Source organism: Rhinatrema bivittatum, chromosome 2 (genome assembly GCF_901001135.1).
Source record: "Rhinatrema bivittatum chromosome 2, aRhiBiv1.1, whole genome shotgun sequence".
Classification (NCBI taxonomy): Eukaryota; Metazoa; Chordata; class Amphibia; order Gymnophiona; family Rhinatrematidae; genus Rhinatrema; species Rhinatrema bivittatum.
Window position 1 is genome coordinate 50,398,403 of NC_042616.1, and position 17,218 is coordinate 50,415,620.

At 42.2% G+C, this 17,218-nt stretch overlaps 1 protein-coding gene across 2 annotated transcripts in view; it reads left to right on the plus strand.

Annotated features, from left to right (window-relative positions):
- LOC115083927 (gastrula zinc finger protein XlCGF28.1-like) overlaps positions 1–17,218 on the plus strand; it is a 57,960-nt gene that overhangs the window by 875 nt on the left and 39,867 nt on the right. The gene's annotated exons all lie outside the window — the stretch shown is intronic.

The window sequence follows — 17,218 nt, forward strand, 5'->3', positions numbered from 1 at the left end:
CCTAAAGGACGCTGCTAGATGCCATGTGGCAGGACACTGTCAGTGCCTACTCTCCGTGCCTGACCTCAGGCCATTAAAAGGGTGGGAAAGTCCCTGTGGCCTCCACTGATGATGTCACTGGCATTGCCCTTATTTAAGGGCATTTCCACTGATGCACCTTGCTTCAGCAATAGGTCCAGCTACAGTTGTAGTACGTGTTGCTACCAGTCTGTGTTGTCCAGCCTATCCGTCTTTGTTGCCCAGCCTTTATTGTCCAGCCTGTTCCAGTCCTTGTCTGCCCGACCTGCTTCTGCCTTGCCTGCCTGCCTCAGCCCTCTCCGTCCCTCCTCCTCCTCTCCCTCAGAAGGATATCTATCTTTAACCTATGCCTGGATACTCGATATCCTGATCACTGCCTGCCTTTGACCTTTGCCTGAACACTCAGTACGCTTGCTTGCTGCCTGCCCTTGACCTTTTCCTGGCCACACGATATGCCTGATTACTGCCTACCTATGACCGTAGCCCGGCCTCGGACCACATCTCTAGTCATTAGCAGAGACCCTTGCCTAAGTCCTGCTGGCCCTGGCACCCAAAGGCTCAAGCCGAGGGAATGTGGGCTGGTAAAGGTGAAGCCCTCGACCTGTCTCTGCTTCACTTGGGTCCGCCTGCTGATGGTGAGAACCTGCAAGGCTCCTCTCTGCAGGTAGAGCCAATCTCACCAAAACCCAAGGGTCCACAAATGCAGCACTCTAACTCTGATAGCTGTGTCTCTTGCAGGAGTGCCATACTGCATTTGCGTGTCTTGAGATGGCTTAACACCTTTTCCCTTTTGGGAGGCATACCTAGGTCTGCCACATTCCAGAAGCAATTTTATCCTTTGTTATAAATTAAAACAAGAATAAAACCTGCAGAAAGAAAATTTGTATTGCAGTTGGGCCACCCATCCCAGAAAGAGTAGCAACCCCTCCACAGTTGATATAACATATTTGTCAGCAAAACATAATGAACATATTATTCTGGCCATCATCCCACACACCATCAAAAATGCATTAATACCCCCAACTCTCTCCATCCTCTCCTTCCATCTCACCTTCTCCCCCCCCCCCCCCTTCACAGCCCCAAAACACCCCCTCTCCAAATATACCTTCAGCTTTTCAAAACAGACCCTTAAGGAGTCAGGAGATCACATTAGAAGCTTTCAGGTGCTACCCCAGATCTCATCCACCAGAAAAGATGTAATAATGTTAAAACTTCTACAAATACTATTATGTTGGCTAAACAACTTAACTGCTCAATAACACATTTTTTGGCACTGAGCCCTCTTATCATAAAACAAGAATCCTTTTGGAAACTTGTGCAGAAATAGGGAAAACTGTCCTTTATTTCTTTTCCAAAAATCCTGATATCAGAATAAATTGATTTACAGGTCCCTTTGTCTCCAGAAGCAACTGTTCTATAGTACAAACAAGCTGCACCAAAATTATTTGCAGGACACCAGTACTTCTGCTTTTTTATTTGTGGTTTTATTGCAAGAAGCTAATCTTGAATACACAACAATAAAACTAACAGTCGCTCCCCTTATAATCGCATGGACAGATCATTATATACTTTTCCTTAACATTACAAACATACCTAACCAATCACTTTCTTGTTTCTTTCTTACTCCTTTTCTTCTATTTGTGTCACACCATGGAACCACAATATCAATACTCCTATAACACTAGGCTTATATTGGAGGAATATACCATTTTCAACCAGACCTCATAACCAATATCCGGTGCTACAATGCACGGAATTAATACCACATATTTTGAATAAACTCATGTGTGGAATATTTTTAATCATTGGTCATTGGTTGTTGGATTCGATTATTTCTTTTTCTTTTAAATGTTCATTTTTTACTTTTTTTGTCTTTTTAAATTTTACATTTGTAAATTTGCATGTAACATACTTGATATATAATCTGCTGAGAAGCTGAATGTTTCCTTCAATTTGTTGGGATCCATTTTAGGCAGTGAGACTTAACACTATTATACAAAAGAACTGCTTCACCTTCGTGTAACTCCCAATCTCAATACTCCTATAACACTAGGCTTATATTGGAGGAATATACCATTTTCAACCAGACCTCATAACCAATATCCGGTGCTACAATGCACGGAATTAATACCACATATTTTGAATAAACTCATGTGTGGAATATTTTTAATCATTGGTCATTGGTTGTTGGATTCGATTATTTCTTTTTCTTTTAAATGTTCATTTTTTACTTTTTTTGTCTTTTTAAATTTTACATTTGTAAATTTGCATGTAACATACTTGATATATAATCTGCTGAGAAGCTGAATGTTTCCTTCAATTTGTTGGGATCCATTTTAGGCAGTGAGACTTAACACTATTATACAAAAGAACTGCTTCACCTTCGTGTAACTCCCAATCTCAATACTCCTATAACACTAGGCTTATATTGGAGGAATATACCATTTTCAACCAGACCTCATAACCAATATCCGGTGCTACAATGCACGGAATTAATACCACATATTTTGAATAAACTCATGTGTGGAATATTTTTAATCATTGGTCATTGGTTGTTGGATTCGATTATTTCTTTTTCTTTTAAATGTTCATTTTTTACTTTTTTTGTCTTTTTAAATTTTACATTTGTAAATTTGCATGTAACATACTTGATATATAATCTGCTGAGAAGCTGAATGTTTCCTTCAATTTGTTGGGATCCATTTTAGGCAGTGAGACTTAACACTATTATACAAAAGAACTGCTTCACCTTCGTGTAACTCCCAATCTCAATACTCCTATAACACTAGGCTTATATTGGAGGAATATACCATTTTCAACCAGACCTCATAACCAATATCCGGTGCTACAATGCACGGAATTAATACCACATATTTTGAATAAACTCATGTGTGGAATATTTTTAATCATTGGTCATTGGTTGTTGGATTCGATTATTTCTTTTTCTTTTAAATGTTCATTTTTTACTTTTTTGTCTTTTTAAATTTTACATTTGTAAATTTGCATGTAACATACTTGATATATAATCTGCTGAGAAGCTGAATGTTTCCTTCAATTTGTTGGGATCCATTTTAGGCAGTGAGACTTAACACTATTATACAAAAGAACTGCTTCACCTTCGTGTAACTCCCAATCTCAATACTCCTATAACACTAGGCTTATATTGGAGGAATATACCATTTTCAACCAGACCTCATAACCAATATCCGGTGCTACAATGCACGGAATTAATACCACATATTTTGAATAAACTCATGTGTGGAATATTTTTAATCATTGGTCATTGGTCATTTAAAAGAAAAAGAAAAAGAAATAATCGAATCCAACAACCAATGACCAATGATTAAAAATATTCCACACATGAGTTTATTCAAAATATGTGGTATTAATTCCGTGCATTGTAGCACCGGATATTGGTTATGAGGTCTGGTTGAAAATGGTATATTCCTCCAATATAAGCCTAGTGTTATAGGAGTATTGAGATTGGGAGTTACACGAAGGTGAAGCAGTTCTTTTGTATAATAGTGTTAAGTCTCACTGCCTAAAATGGATCCCAACAAATTGAAGGAAACATTCAGCTTCTCAGCAGATTATATATCAAGTATGTTACATGCAAATTTACAAATGTAAAATTTAAAAAGACAAAAAAAGTAAAAAATGAACATTTAAAAGAAAAAGAAATAATCGAATCCAACAACCAATGACCAATGATTAAAAATATTCCACACATGAGTTTATTCAAAATATGTGGTATTAATTCCGTGCATTGTAGCACCGGATATTGGTTATGAGGTCTGGTTGAAAATGGTATATTCCTCCAATATAAGCCTAGTGTTATAGGAGTATTGAGATTGGGAGTTACACGAAGGTGAAGCAGTTCTTTTGTATAATAGTGTTAAGTCTCACTGCCTAAAATGGATCCCAACAAATTGAAGGAAACATTCAGCTTCTCAGCAGATTATATATCAAGTATGTTACATGCAAATTTACAAATGTAAAATTTAAAAAGACAAAAAAAGTAAAAAATGAACATTTAAAAGAAAAAGAAATAATCGAATCCAACAACCAATGACCAATGATTAAAAATATTCCACACATGAGTTTATTCAAAATATGTGGTATTAATTCCGTGCATTGTAGCACCGGATATTGGTTATGAGGTCTGGTTGAAAATGGTATATTCCTCCAATATAAGCCTAGTGTTATAGGAGTATTGAGATTGGGAGTTACACGAAGGTGAAGCAGTTCTTTTGTATAAACACCATGGAACCAATCATGGATGGGGTTTATTCCTCCATGCCAGATTACAATGATTAATAATCATCTGACATAAGCTAATATAGACTATTTCTTCTTCCATTCTATTTCTCGTCCTGCATATTAGATCCAAGGACAAAGTGACCTATGGTCCTCCATTTTGGAGAGAATACTATTTGATGTTTTCCCATTTCTTTTGTTCAATACATGTTAATCAGAAAGATAGTAAAAGGGGATCTTCTTGCTAGTTTCACTATGATTTCATTCCAGGTGCATTCTAATAATAAGGCAAAATCTCAGACTTATTTCTTAATCTAAGCATATGACCCATTACGATGCAGTACATACATAACTGCTTAGCTTTGCTTATTGTTGTTCCATAGTAGCACTTTTCTTAGTTGATCTTTGTATAGAGGCCCTAGATACCCATAACCAGATGGTCTTATCTTATCTAGGATTCCACACTTGTCTGATCATATGTACTGGTGCCGCTGTAGTGTTAATGAAAAAATAAAACAGTGCAGAATGGACACAATCACATACTGTGAAACAGTCTAACATATTCAACAGTTAGTATTATAATTTGATAGATTCTCAAAGTGGCCTTCTGAACAGAAGGACATCATCAATCTGATGGAAAGGGAATTTGTGAACCCCGGCTCTTGAATATGCATGCAACTCCCATCATTCAGAAGTGGAGCCTCAGTTACTCCAAGCAGGGAGCGTTCTCTGACAGAAATTCCAAATACAATTTCACCTTAAGCAGCTTTCAAAGTCTGCATCGTACCGTTGTGCCAGATCTCAATTTGGCTGGATATTGCAATGTGAATTTGTATTCAAGTGTACCAGCTCTGAGCAAATAGAGGTAAATTCATTTAGCAACCACTGTAGCCGAGAAATCCTGGACGATTTGAACCTTGTTTCCTTGGTGAGTTACTTTTTTACGTCTTCTATAGGCTTGCACGAGTTTCATCTTATGAGAGTAGTTAAGGAATTTTGCAATTACTACTCTGGGGGTTGTGGTGTTTACCTGCATTGTTTTGAATCTGCTATTTTGCCAACAAAATCCAGGACTTTTACTTCATATGATAACCACGTTTCAAGCAAAGTAACCAGTTGAGAATAGGCTATGCTTTCAGCAATATGATAAATTGGAAGTTTAGGTTGCAATCTATTCAGGATTGTCTAGTTTCATAGTGTAGCTGGCTGCTAATTTTTCCAAGTCATGTACTTTTGTTTGCAGGGTCACATTTTCATCCTCTAACTCTGCAGTAGCATTTTGAGTTCCAACATCTTGTATCAATGTTTTCAACTCTCCTATGCTCTCATTAAATTTATCTAAATGACTCTCCAGTGGTTAAATCAGCGATCATTTTATCTTGCACAGCTTGTGTTACCTCCTCCCTGGCGTCGGCCATTTTGGTATCCTGTGACTAAGTCTTTTCCTTCTCCATTTTCCCAGGTTTAGTGGCCATGCCTTATTTATTTATTTATTTATTTAACACTTTTCTATACCGACCTTCATGGTTGGGACCATATCAGATCGGTTTACATCGAAGGGGGGAACTGTAACCAAAACCGTAGGTAAAACAGGAAGAACAAAGTTACATTCAACAAGGGTGGTAAACTTGGAAGCAAAGACTGCTCGAAAGAAAGGTCTAGAGGAACGTAGTGCTTAGGATAATAACAACAGTTAAGAGTCAGGGTAAGCTCTTATTCAGAACTAGGGGATAGTATGGAGATCCATTGTTCATGATGGATTATGGTAGACGCACGTGTTTGTTTATACACTAGAAGGCCCAATAGTTCTTGTGCTAAAACAGGAAGCGCACAAACCTTTAAGAAATTATAATTTCTCAGGGATGGCACCTGGAGCCCTCCTCTTCAGTGTCCACTCACATTCACTTCATCACATGATCTGATCTGATTCTTCAAAGTTTTTTTTTTCTTCTTTTGCTAATTATGTAGCTTCTTTTCTTTGGATGCTGGTGTATTTTCAGCCATTACCTCTATTTTCTGAATGATTGTCCAAGCTTAAGCACTGATGATGCTTTCTTATTTCTACATCCAATACTTCAACATATTTATGGGGCCAGTCTACTATTCCGAAACTGTATGATAATGCAGGAATTACTAGTTGGTTAATAGCTTGTATCTTATTCCGTGCAGTTAAGGCACTTTTCAATATCAGCTTCAATCTCCTATAGTATTCTTTACTCATTTTTTCTCTCAATATTTAATATCGAATGCTTCCATCTTTCTTTCTGCCTAGATATTTATATACACCTTTCTGCTCCAGTTCCTTTATATTGCAATCTTCAATCAGGAAGATGTTTCAGTTTTGTTTAATTTTCCTTTAAGGAAACTTGCCTTAGCACATTTTTCCAGGCCAAATGTCTCCCTGATGTCATCTGCGAAACAATTCACTAACTGGAGTTGTTCTGCTAAGGGAGCATCACAAGAACTGTAGAGTTTCAAATCATCTTCACATAGTAAGTGAGGTATTATTTGTAAAGGATCAGTTGCTCTAGTATAAAGGCTAATTCAATAACCTAAGGAATTAATTCAAGTGACAGAGAATCTCCCTGAAATATTTCGCGCTGGATCTTAATGTTAGAGATGACATATTGTACATCCTCAATTCAGATGGAATGTAGTCTGCCACATTTTCATGGTGAACTTGTTGTACTCTATTAGTCCAGGGATCACTTTGTATATTTCAAGGCAATTTATTATCAAAGAGTATGGTATGCTCTCAAAGATTTTCTTATAGTTTCTATTCTGAGGTTTTGGCTATTTATACAGCTAGTCATAATGGCTTTATTCAGCTTCAGCTGGTCTTTGGTTGCATATGCTCCTCTTTTGTTACCCTTCTATTACCAAGATTTTATTAGAATTGATATATTCTATCTGCATCTATTGCAGTTAACAGGCTTTAGATTGTAGGCAAGGTTTTGGTCGATAGCTTTTGGGGATGTTATTTGGCTCTCTTTTTAGCAGAGGAGTGTTCTTCCTTTCATTAGCCATCATGTCTTGGTGGAGAGAGGTCAAATATTTGAGCCAAAGTTGGGCACTCCATTAGGGTCAAGGCAATTCCAATTTGGGGCTCGTTTTAACCCAGCTTCCAGCTCAATTAGTGTCACTTCAGCTCATTTCATAGTTTTGATATTTGCCTTTTCTATACTCCCCTGAATGCTGGGCAACAATTCTGCTTCTCTGTTATACTCTATAGGATCTTCATACAAATTTCTCCAAAACTGTTCTGTTCCATCTTTTGTTGGTACTAATGCTCTTTTCTAATTCCCTATAGAACCGTTTTGGCTTCTCTCTAAGGGGTTTATTTTCTAACCCTATCGCACGCGAAAAGGGACTTTTCGCTTGCGATAGCTAAATCAGGGCGAAGTCGGGTCGGCGTCAGCACCGGAGTGGACGCGGCGGAAACATCGCTGGCAGCGAAAAGGTAAGAACCTTTATCACTGCCAGTAGCGCGCCCAATAGCACCACCTTTTACAATGGCGCTATTGGGTGCGAAAGCCGGTAGCGATAACACAACGGTGGTGAGATCGTTGCCGGATTTCGCAGGCCCGCCCCTCGTTACCGCGCGATTCAAAGAGCTCTGCGCTGTAGGAAAATCCAGGCCTAAATGTTTTATTTTAGTGCCTCTCCTTTCTGTTTTCTTCATATCTTCACAGGTTTTGTGCTTCTGCTCTTATTTTCTGTTTGTTATTGAAGGATATCAATTTAAGGACTTCTTCAGAGAGTGCAGAATACCTTAGCTTTATGGTTTGGATTTTTCTCATTACTTTTAGTGTTCTCAGTCCTTTAATGTATGTGTCTACCGGTGACACATCTGCATGCAGTGACTTCATTTTTTTCTTCTATGAGTTTCTCTCCAAGGAGGAATTATCTTTCTCCTGTTCTTCTAGCTTTGTGTCCTTGTTGGTAAGATTCTCTCAGTAATAATTTTTGCTACACCTTATTGTATCCAGTTTATGTCCATGATATTAATAGATGTATCCTTAATATGGATTATGATCTTGTTCATATCACTTAACATGCTTTTAACTAGGATTGTTAAAGTTATCTTCTGAATACCTATCCTTCCCCATATAAACCAGAAGCTCAATCGTCAATTCTTCAATCTCCTGATTCCTTTCTTCATTCTGGTTCATGGTCTGTCTTACTTTATTCACCTCCTCCTGCAGTGCATCATTATCTTTCAGGGATATCTCATCAGATGCCTCTTCCATTTCTGTCTGCTCCATTATCTTTGTAATAGTAAATCGTATCTGCCTGGATGCCCTGTAACTTTCCTTTTGATTTTTCCAAGTTAATTTTGCATTGTTCTGATCCTTCTATTTTATCTCAGCAGTGTGTATTCTTTCCTGGCTTTAAAGACATATCCAACTGAAACATTTATCATATTCAGAGCATTAAAGTGGTTTCTCTCTAGTGTGTATTTTTTCATGTCTTTAAGTTCAGATTTCTTACTAAAATATTTACATACTCTAAACATTTAAATGCTTCTATCCAGTGTGTATTCTTTTGTAGATTTTAAGTGAATAGTTCTAACCAAAACACTGATCAGATTTCGAATATTTAAAAGGTTTCTATCCAGTGTGAATTCATTTAAGAAAACATTTCTCACTGTGATATTCTTTCTATGTATATTCTTTTGACTGAAAATTTTATCACATTCAGGACACAAATGGTTTCTCTCAAGTGTGTCGTTTTATGTTTAAATTCACATTTGACAAGCATTTATCAGATTAAGTACATTCAAATGGTTTCTTTCTTTTAAGGTTATTAAGTGCAGCTTTCCAATCGTAGCATTTATCACATTTAGAGTACTAGAATGGTTTCGCTTCAGAGTGTTTCCTTTTATGTTTTCTAAGGCCAGCTGTCCAACTGTAACATTTATCACATTCAGAACATTTAAATGGTTTTACCTCCATATGTATTCTTTAGTGGTATTTCAGCATTGATTCACAGGTGAAAGATTTATCACATTCAGATCATTTAATTGGTTTCTCACCAGTATGTATTCTTTTGTGGGTTTCAAGATAGAATTTCATTCTGAAACATTTATTACATTCAGAACATTTAAATAGTTCCTCCACTGTGTGTGTTCTTTCATGACTTTTGAGGTGTGATTTAGAACTGAAGCATTTATCACATTCAGAACATTTATATGGTTTTTCTCCCATATGAATAAAACGGAAAATGTCATATTTGTCATTTGTTAAATATTTATAGTTACTTGCAATGTTCCTTGTAATAATGTAATAATGTTCAATGGTTGATTGTTACTGTTCAATGTTCTATGTAAAAAACCCCGGTCTAACCTCCCAGACCAGGGCAACCTTTTTCGTTACTTGTAAACCGGATTGATTTGTATTGCATACAGGAATTCCGGTATATAAAAATTAAAAATAAATAAATAAATAATGCCTCTGTATCGCTCCATGGTGAGACCGCACCCTGAATACTGTGTACAATTCTGGTCGCCGCATCTCAAAAAAGATATAATTGCGATGGAGAAGGTACAGAGAAGGGCTACCAAAATGATAAGGGGAATGGAACAACTCCCCTATGAGGAAAGACTAAAGAGGTTAGGACTTTTCAGCTTGGAGAAGAGACGACTGAGGGGGGATATGATAGAGGTGTTTAAAATCATGAGAGGTCTAGAACGGGTAGATGTGAATCGGTTATTTACTCTTTCGGATAGTAGAAAGACTAGGGGGCACTCCATGAAGTTAGCATGGGGCACATTTAAAACTAATCGGAGAAAGTTCTTTTTTACTCAACGCACAATTAAACTCTGGAATTTGTTGCCAGAGAATGTAGTTAGTGCAGTTAGTATAGCTGTGTTTAAAAAAGGATTGGATAAGTTCTTGGAGAAGTCCATCTGGTCCAGGTGATTTGCTACTCTTTAGTTTGTCAGTCTGGCCTACTACATCTTCCAAGTTCACAGTGATTTCGTTCAGTTCGTCTGATTCATCACCCCTGAAAACCATCTCCAAAACTGGTATCTCCCCAACATCCTCATTAGTAAACACGGAAGCAAAGAATTCATTTAGTCTTTTTGCAATGGCCTTATCTTCCCTAAAAGCCCCTTTTTCCCCTCCGTCATCTAATGGTCCAACCGACTCTCTCACAGGTTTCTTGATTCGGATATATTTTAAAAAGTTTTTATTATGAGTTTTTGCCTCTATGGCCAACTTCATTTCAAATTCTCTCTTTCCCTGTCTTATCAATATTTTACACTTAACTTGACCATGCTTATGTTTTATCTTATTTTCTTCAGATGGATCCTTCTTCCAATTTTTGAAGGATGTTTTTTTGGCTAAAATAACCTCTTTCACCTCACCTTTTAACCATGATGGTAATCATTTTGCCTTCCTTCCACCTTTTTTAATGTGTGGAATACATATGGACTGCGCCTCAAGGATTGTATTTTTAAACAATGTCCATGACTGTTGAACACTTTTAACCTTTGTAGCTGCACCTTTTAAATCTAAAATAGCTCCCTCTCTTGTTGGTTCCTGAGCCAATTGCTCCATGAAGCAGTCATTTATTACATTCAGGAACTGTATGGCTCTAGCAAGTCCTGATGTTACATTTACCCAGTCAATGTTGGGGTAATTGAAATCTCCCATTATTATTGCACTGCTATGTGTATTTGGTCTTAATTCTAAAAGAATCTGGTAACTCTTTTTTGCACAGGGGTTATTAGAAAAATTCTGTGAAATTAATAAAAACATTTTGTAATTTTTTTGTATTTGTACATATTATAGTTAGGTGATATCTGTTATGGTTAGCGGTGTTTGGGTGGATTTTTGGGTACTGTGGCAGATGACCATACCCATGGGGAGGAGCCCTGTGGGGAGCCACAGTACTGGGCTAGACTCAGGACGCACATTCACAGATTCAGATCTTTTATTGTACAGCTTTGATGAGTACCACCAGAGATGGCAGTAGTGAGGTGATCCGGAGGTAGCAGCCTTGGGACCCTTGGCAGAGGGGACCTGTCTCACCACGTTGGTATAGAGGGATTCAGGTGAAGGTTTCCCAGCAAGGCAATGCTGTAGATGAGACAGACTGAGAGATTACTCACTAGATGGTAGCTGTAGGTTGGCGATTCCACCAGGCACCGAGGAAGGGAGAGCAGGCCCTCGAGGAGTGAGTACCTGATCCCTGTAAGGCACCTGAAATAAAGCAGAGGGCCCCCGAGGAGTGGGTACCCAGGTTAGAGATTACCCCGAAGGGCAGAGAGAGAGAGCTTCCAGCAGCAGCACGGAAGCGACAGAGTAGCTTAGACCGGCCAAGACCAATCCTTGCTAACGCAATGAGATAGCAAACAAGTACAGGCTAAATACCCGAATGGCGAGATGTCACTTGAGGGGAACGCCCCCGAGGTTCATGCCATAGCTGGAATAAAGACGTGGGTAGCACGTGCGTGCGCACCCTAGTAGGGCCTTGGGAGGAACATAGCGGGAGGCAACGCCATAGCCGTTCCGGGGACCCCGGAGAGGGCGGCTTGCAGACGTGGCTGTAGCCATCTTCCCAAGGTGAGCGGGAGGAGCCAAGAAAAAGGTGAGGCATAAGGGGTGAAGCCGTCTGACCCCGACAGACGCAACAATTTCTTTGGTTTGGAATTTTTATTCATCAAGAAATGTATTAAGTTAGTCCAATAAAAAAGTATCAACTTATATAGTCGTTTTGATTTTTTAATCTTTGTTTCTGTGCAAATAATTCTTAACATCTATTTGCCTTTTTGACTGCTGCCACACACTGAACTGAAGATTTCAAGGTATTGTCCACAAGGACTCCGAGGTCCATTTCCTGGATGGTGACTCCTAACATAGAGCCTTGTATTGTGTACTTGTAGTTGGAATTATTTTTCCCTACGTGCATTACTATGCACTTGTCCACATTAAATTGCATCATCCATTTATATGCCCAGTCTACTAGGCTCACAAGGTGTTTTTTTTTTTTACTGCGGTTCCTCATAATCCGCTACTGTTTTAATGAATTGAGACAATTTTGCATCATCTGCAAATTTGGTCACATCACTCATTATTCCTTTCTCCAGATCATTTATGAATATGCTAAATACTACAGGTCCAAGTACAGACCCCTGGTGTTGCGCTTGGAGATGGACCCTTGTCCTGGAGCAGTGTAGGACGGCTCCCTGGTTGGGCTCAGGGAGCACTTACCCCCGGGGGGGGCGGAGCACAGGAGGAGACAGAAGCTAGAAGGAGCTTCACCACTGGAAGCCTGCGGTCCCCCAGGGTGGAGCCCTTGGGAACCCGGGCCGCTTGGACTTAGGTGGGCCTTGCAGGGTCTCCCGGAGAGGAAGTATAGAGGTGTGCCCACCAGTAGCAAGGGAGCGGGTTCGGTCACTAGACTGTAGGCCTGGAGAATCAGAGAAGACCAATACAGCGTAGGAGATGACAAGGCAAGGGACAGAGCCAGAATCAAGGAGGCGTGGTCAATGGCAGCCGGGGTCAGGTTCCGAGAATCAGTCCGAGGGAAGTCAGCCAATGCAGGAGTCAGATACCAGGAATCAGTCCGAGAGTAGTCAACGAAGCAGGGGTCAGGTTCCAGAGGTCAGGCGAGGTCACGAAGGCAGGCAAAGGTCAGAAACCAGGCAGCGATCAGAATGGTCAATGAAGCAGGCAGAGGATAGTACCAGAAAATCATTCCGAAGGTATTACCTGGGGAGACAGGGACAGACAGACAGAACCCTGGAATAGAAGGTTGCTGGAACAAGGCTGGAACAAGACTGGAATAATACTGTGAACGCGGAGGCAAACTAGTACACATACAGTACCGATCCGATTGCCAAGGTAAGGAAGTGCAGGCAGGAACTTCCTTAAGTAGTACATTCAATCAGGCTGCGCTGTGGAGCTAGGACCCGCCCCAGGCCCTACAAGTGACTGGGCGGTCCGCTTGCATGTAGGGACGTCGCCGATGCCATGGAGGACGCAGAACTCCGGCGTGAGGCCTGGTGCACAGTGGAAGGCCCGGCGATTGCCGCCATGGGATGCCATGGCCTGGAGGAGCTTGCGGCTGCCGCTGTGGAGGCCAACCCGTGACGAGCGTGGATGGGGTGCGCAACAGTACCCCCTCCTTCTCGGCCTCCCTCTACGCGGCCGTGGTTTTTCAGGATGAGTTTTATGGAAAGCCTTGACGAGCTCTTTATCAAGGATATTATGGGAAGGTTCCCATGAGTTCTCCTTGGCCCCATTACCTTCCCAGGATAAGAGGTATTCCTATCTACCTCGACACCGACGGACGTCGAGAACCTCTCTTACCTGCAGCGTAGAATCGGGTTCAGTGGAGATCTGCGGAGGTGAGGGGTCTCTGCGAGAGGGCCAGGAGAGGACCAATGGTTTCAAAAGAGAAACATGGAATATGTTATGGATGCCCATGGCACGAGGTAGTTGAAGCTGATAAGACACTGCTCCCACTCTCCGGAGAACTGGAAACGGGCCAATGAACTTGGGTGGCAGGCGATGAGAAGGGTGTCTTAACCTTATATGTCGGGTGCTTAACCACACCTTCTGACCAGGACGGAAGAGTGGAGCAGGACGGCTATGGGCATCTGAAGTGCACTTGGAGAGCTCGGCGGCCTGAGTAAGGCGTTCTTTGACTTGATTCCTCACCTGGTGAATGGTGTGGGCCATGAACTGCGTGGTTGGAGAAGGAACTGGTAGTGGCAACCGAGGTTGTCGCCCAAATCCACGGAGATAATCGGTGGCAGCAGCAACATGGGTATTATGTGACAACTCAGCCTAGGGTAACAGGTTGGATCAATTGTCCTGCTGGTCATTTACGTAGGAACGAAGAAATGTTTTCAAGGTCTGGTTAGTGGTTTCAGCTTGACCTTTGGCCTGTGGGTGATAGGCCAACGTAAAATTCAAGTTGAACTTTTTGCATAGAGAGCGCCAGTATCTTGCGACGAACTGTGGTCCTCAGTCGAATATGATTTCCTGTGGGAGTTCATGGAGATGGAAGATATGTTTCAAAAGCAACTTGGCTAACTCTGGGGCCGATGGGAGGCCAGGCAGGGGAATGAAGTGACCCATTTTCGAAAAACAGTAGATGATGACCCAGATCACGGTATTGTTCTGGGACGGAGGCAGGTCTGTGATGAAGTCTGTTGAGATGCTGGACCATGGCTCGGTAGGTGCTAGAAGCGGTTGTGTTATGGTTTTGAGGTGTTTGAGTGGATTCTTGGGTACTGCGGTGATGGCCACTCCCACAGGGAGGAGCCCCGTGAGGAACCGCAGTACTAGGCTAGATTCGGGGCACGCAAACACAGAAGGTATTGTCTTTATTATACAGCTGGATGATACCACCAGAGGTGGAAGTAGTGAAGTGATACGGTAGCGGCAGTCCAGGGGCCCTCGGCAGAGGAGACCCATCCTACAATGGAAGATGGTAGCAGCACACGGTAGTAGAGGGAGTCCTAGGTGCAGGTTCCCTGTGCTGAGCTGTAGATGAGACAGACTGACAAAGGTTAGATTACTCACTAAGTTGATAGCTGTAAAGATGGAGATCCCAGCAGGCAAAAGTAGTTGGATTACAGGCACCAAGGCAGGGAGAGCAGGCCCTCGATGAGCGAGTACCTGGTATCCCAGATAGGCATCTGAAAGTAAGCGCCTCTTCCAACCAGGGACGCCACTCTTGGAGCACCAGCTTGACAGCTAGAAGTTCTCGGTCACCGACGTTGTAGGGTTGCTTTGTAGGATAAAACTTGTGTGAATAGAATGAACATGGTATCAGTTTACCCTTTGGAAAAAACTGGCTTAAGACTGCCCCCGCTCCGATTGCAGAAGCGTCGACTTCTATGATGAATGGGCGTCTTGGGTTTGGGTGCTGAAGACAGGGGCCAGAACAGAATGCTTCTTTTAGCATCTGAAAGGTGGCTTGTGCTTTGGGAGTCCACACACGAGTGTTAGCCCCTTTCTTGGTCATGGCACTGAGCGGAGCAGTTAGGGTTGAGTACTTGGTAATGAAGCTCCTGTAATAGTAAAGCCAAGGAAGCACTGTAAAGCCTGTAGGCCAACTGGCTGGGGCCAGCCCGGATGCCCTGGACTTTCTCTGGATCCATGGAGAATCCTCGATTGGATATGATGTACCCTAGGAAGGGTAAACAGTTTTGCTCAAAGAGGCACTTTTCTGATTTGGCATAAAGATGATTTTCTCTTAGGCATTGAAGTACGATCCTAACATGATCTCGGTGGGATTCAAGGTCCTTAGACAAGATCAAAATGTCGTCAAGGTATACGATTACGAAGGAGTACAAAAGGTCTCAGAGGATTTCGTTCATGAGGCGTTGAAAGACCGCTGGGGCATTATATAGACCGAAGGGCATCATGGTGTATTCATAGAGACCATCCCTCGTGTTGAATGCGATCTTCCAAATATCTTCAGGTTGGATGTGTACCAGATTGTACGCACCCCTCAGATCCAACTTGGTAAAGATCCAAGCCCCTTGGAGGTGGTTAAACAGCTCACTGAAAAGGGGCAGTGGGTACCGGTCCTTTCGGGTTATGTCGTTGAGCCCTCTGTAGTCAATACAAGGGCGAAATCCGCCGTCCCTTTTCTTGATGAAGAAAAAGCCCGCTCTGGCGGGTGAATCAGAGGGTCTAATGAACCCCTTTTCTAAGTTTTCTTTAATATATTCAGACATGGCTAGGGTTTCTGGACGAGACAATGGATAAGTTCTGCCCTTGGGAGGCATGGTGCCTGGCAGAAGTTCTATAGGGCAATTCAGCTTAAGTAGTGGAGGTAGCATGTCAGCCTTCTGCTTCGAGAAGACGTCTTCAAACTCGGCATACTGGGTAGGCAATCCAGATACGGTGGTAGACTTCAAGACGGAGGCAGCTGGAGATACTTGACATAGGCATGTCTTCTGGCATTTGGAACCCCACTGCACCAATTGCAGGAAATGCCAATCGAATTGGGGTTCGTGGGCCTAGAGCCAGGGCAGCCCTAGGATGACTGGATGTGTGGCGCGTGCCCACAGTAAGACGAACGGCCACTGTTCGATGGGTGATGATCTCTGGAAGATGCTCTCCTTGGATGGAGGCGATACGAAGGCTCACCTCTAGTGGCTGAAGAAGAATGTTCAGAAGCTTGACGATGTTATCCATGATGAAGCTGCCACTTGCCTCTGTATCGACAAGGGCAGTGGTGGCGAAGGAGTGGGACTCGATGCCCAGAGAGACTGGAAGCAGAGGTTGGGGGCCAGTGACAGTAGCGCCCAAGCTCGGGACCCCTGCCGGGCTCAGGCGTTGCAGTTTTCCAGACGGACCAGACAGGACTGCCGAAGATATCCGGAAAAGCCACAGTAAAGATAAAGACCTTCCTTCCTCTGACGAAGACGTTCGGTCAGAGACAGTCGTCCACGGTTCACCTCCATGGCTTCTACAACAGGAGGAGGTAGTGGTGATGGCGTCTTGGCTGGAGGATTCTCGACACGCATGGGACGTGGTGTAGGAGAGTGAGAGGCCTTTACTTCTAGGCGACGTTGCTGGAGTAGATGGTCGATCTTCCCGGTGAGGGAAATCAGGTCCTCTAGAAACGTGGGAGTCTCACGGACAGAGAGTTCATCTGTGAGAGCGCTGAAGAGACCATCTAGGAAGATGGCTTGCAGACAATCTTCTTGCCACACAAGCTCAGTAGCCAGGGTCCTGAATTCCACCGTATACTCTGAGAGGGTCCTTGACCCTTGTCGGAGGTGGAGTAGATTATGGCTGGCTACAGCTTGGCGGCCTGGGTCTCTGAAGATCTGCTTGAAGAGAGCAACGAACTCGGATAACTTGGAGAGCATGGGATCGGAGCGTTCCCACAATGGAGAAGCCCATGCTAAGGCCTTCTCCTCTAGGCAGGAAAGGATGAAGATTACTATAGTGGTTTCCTTCAGGAA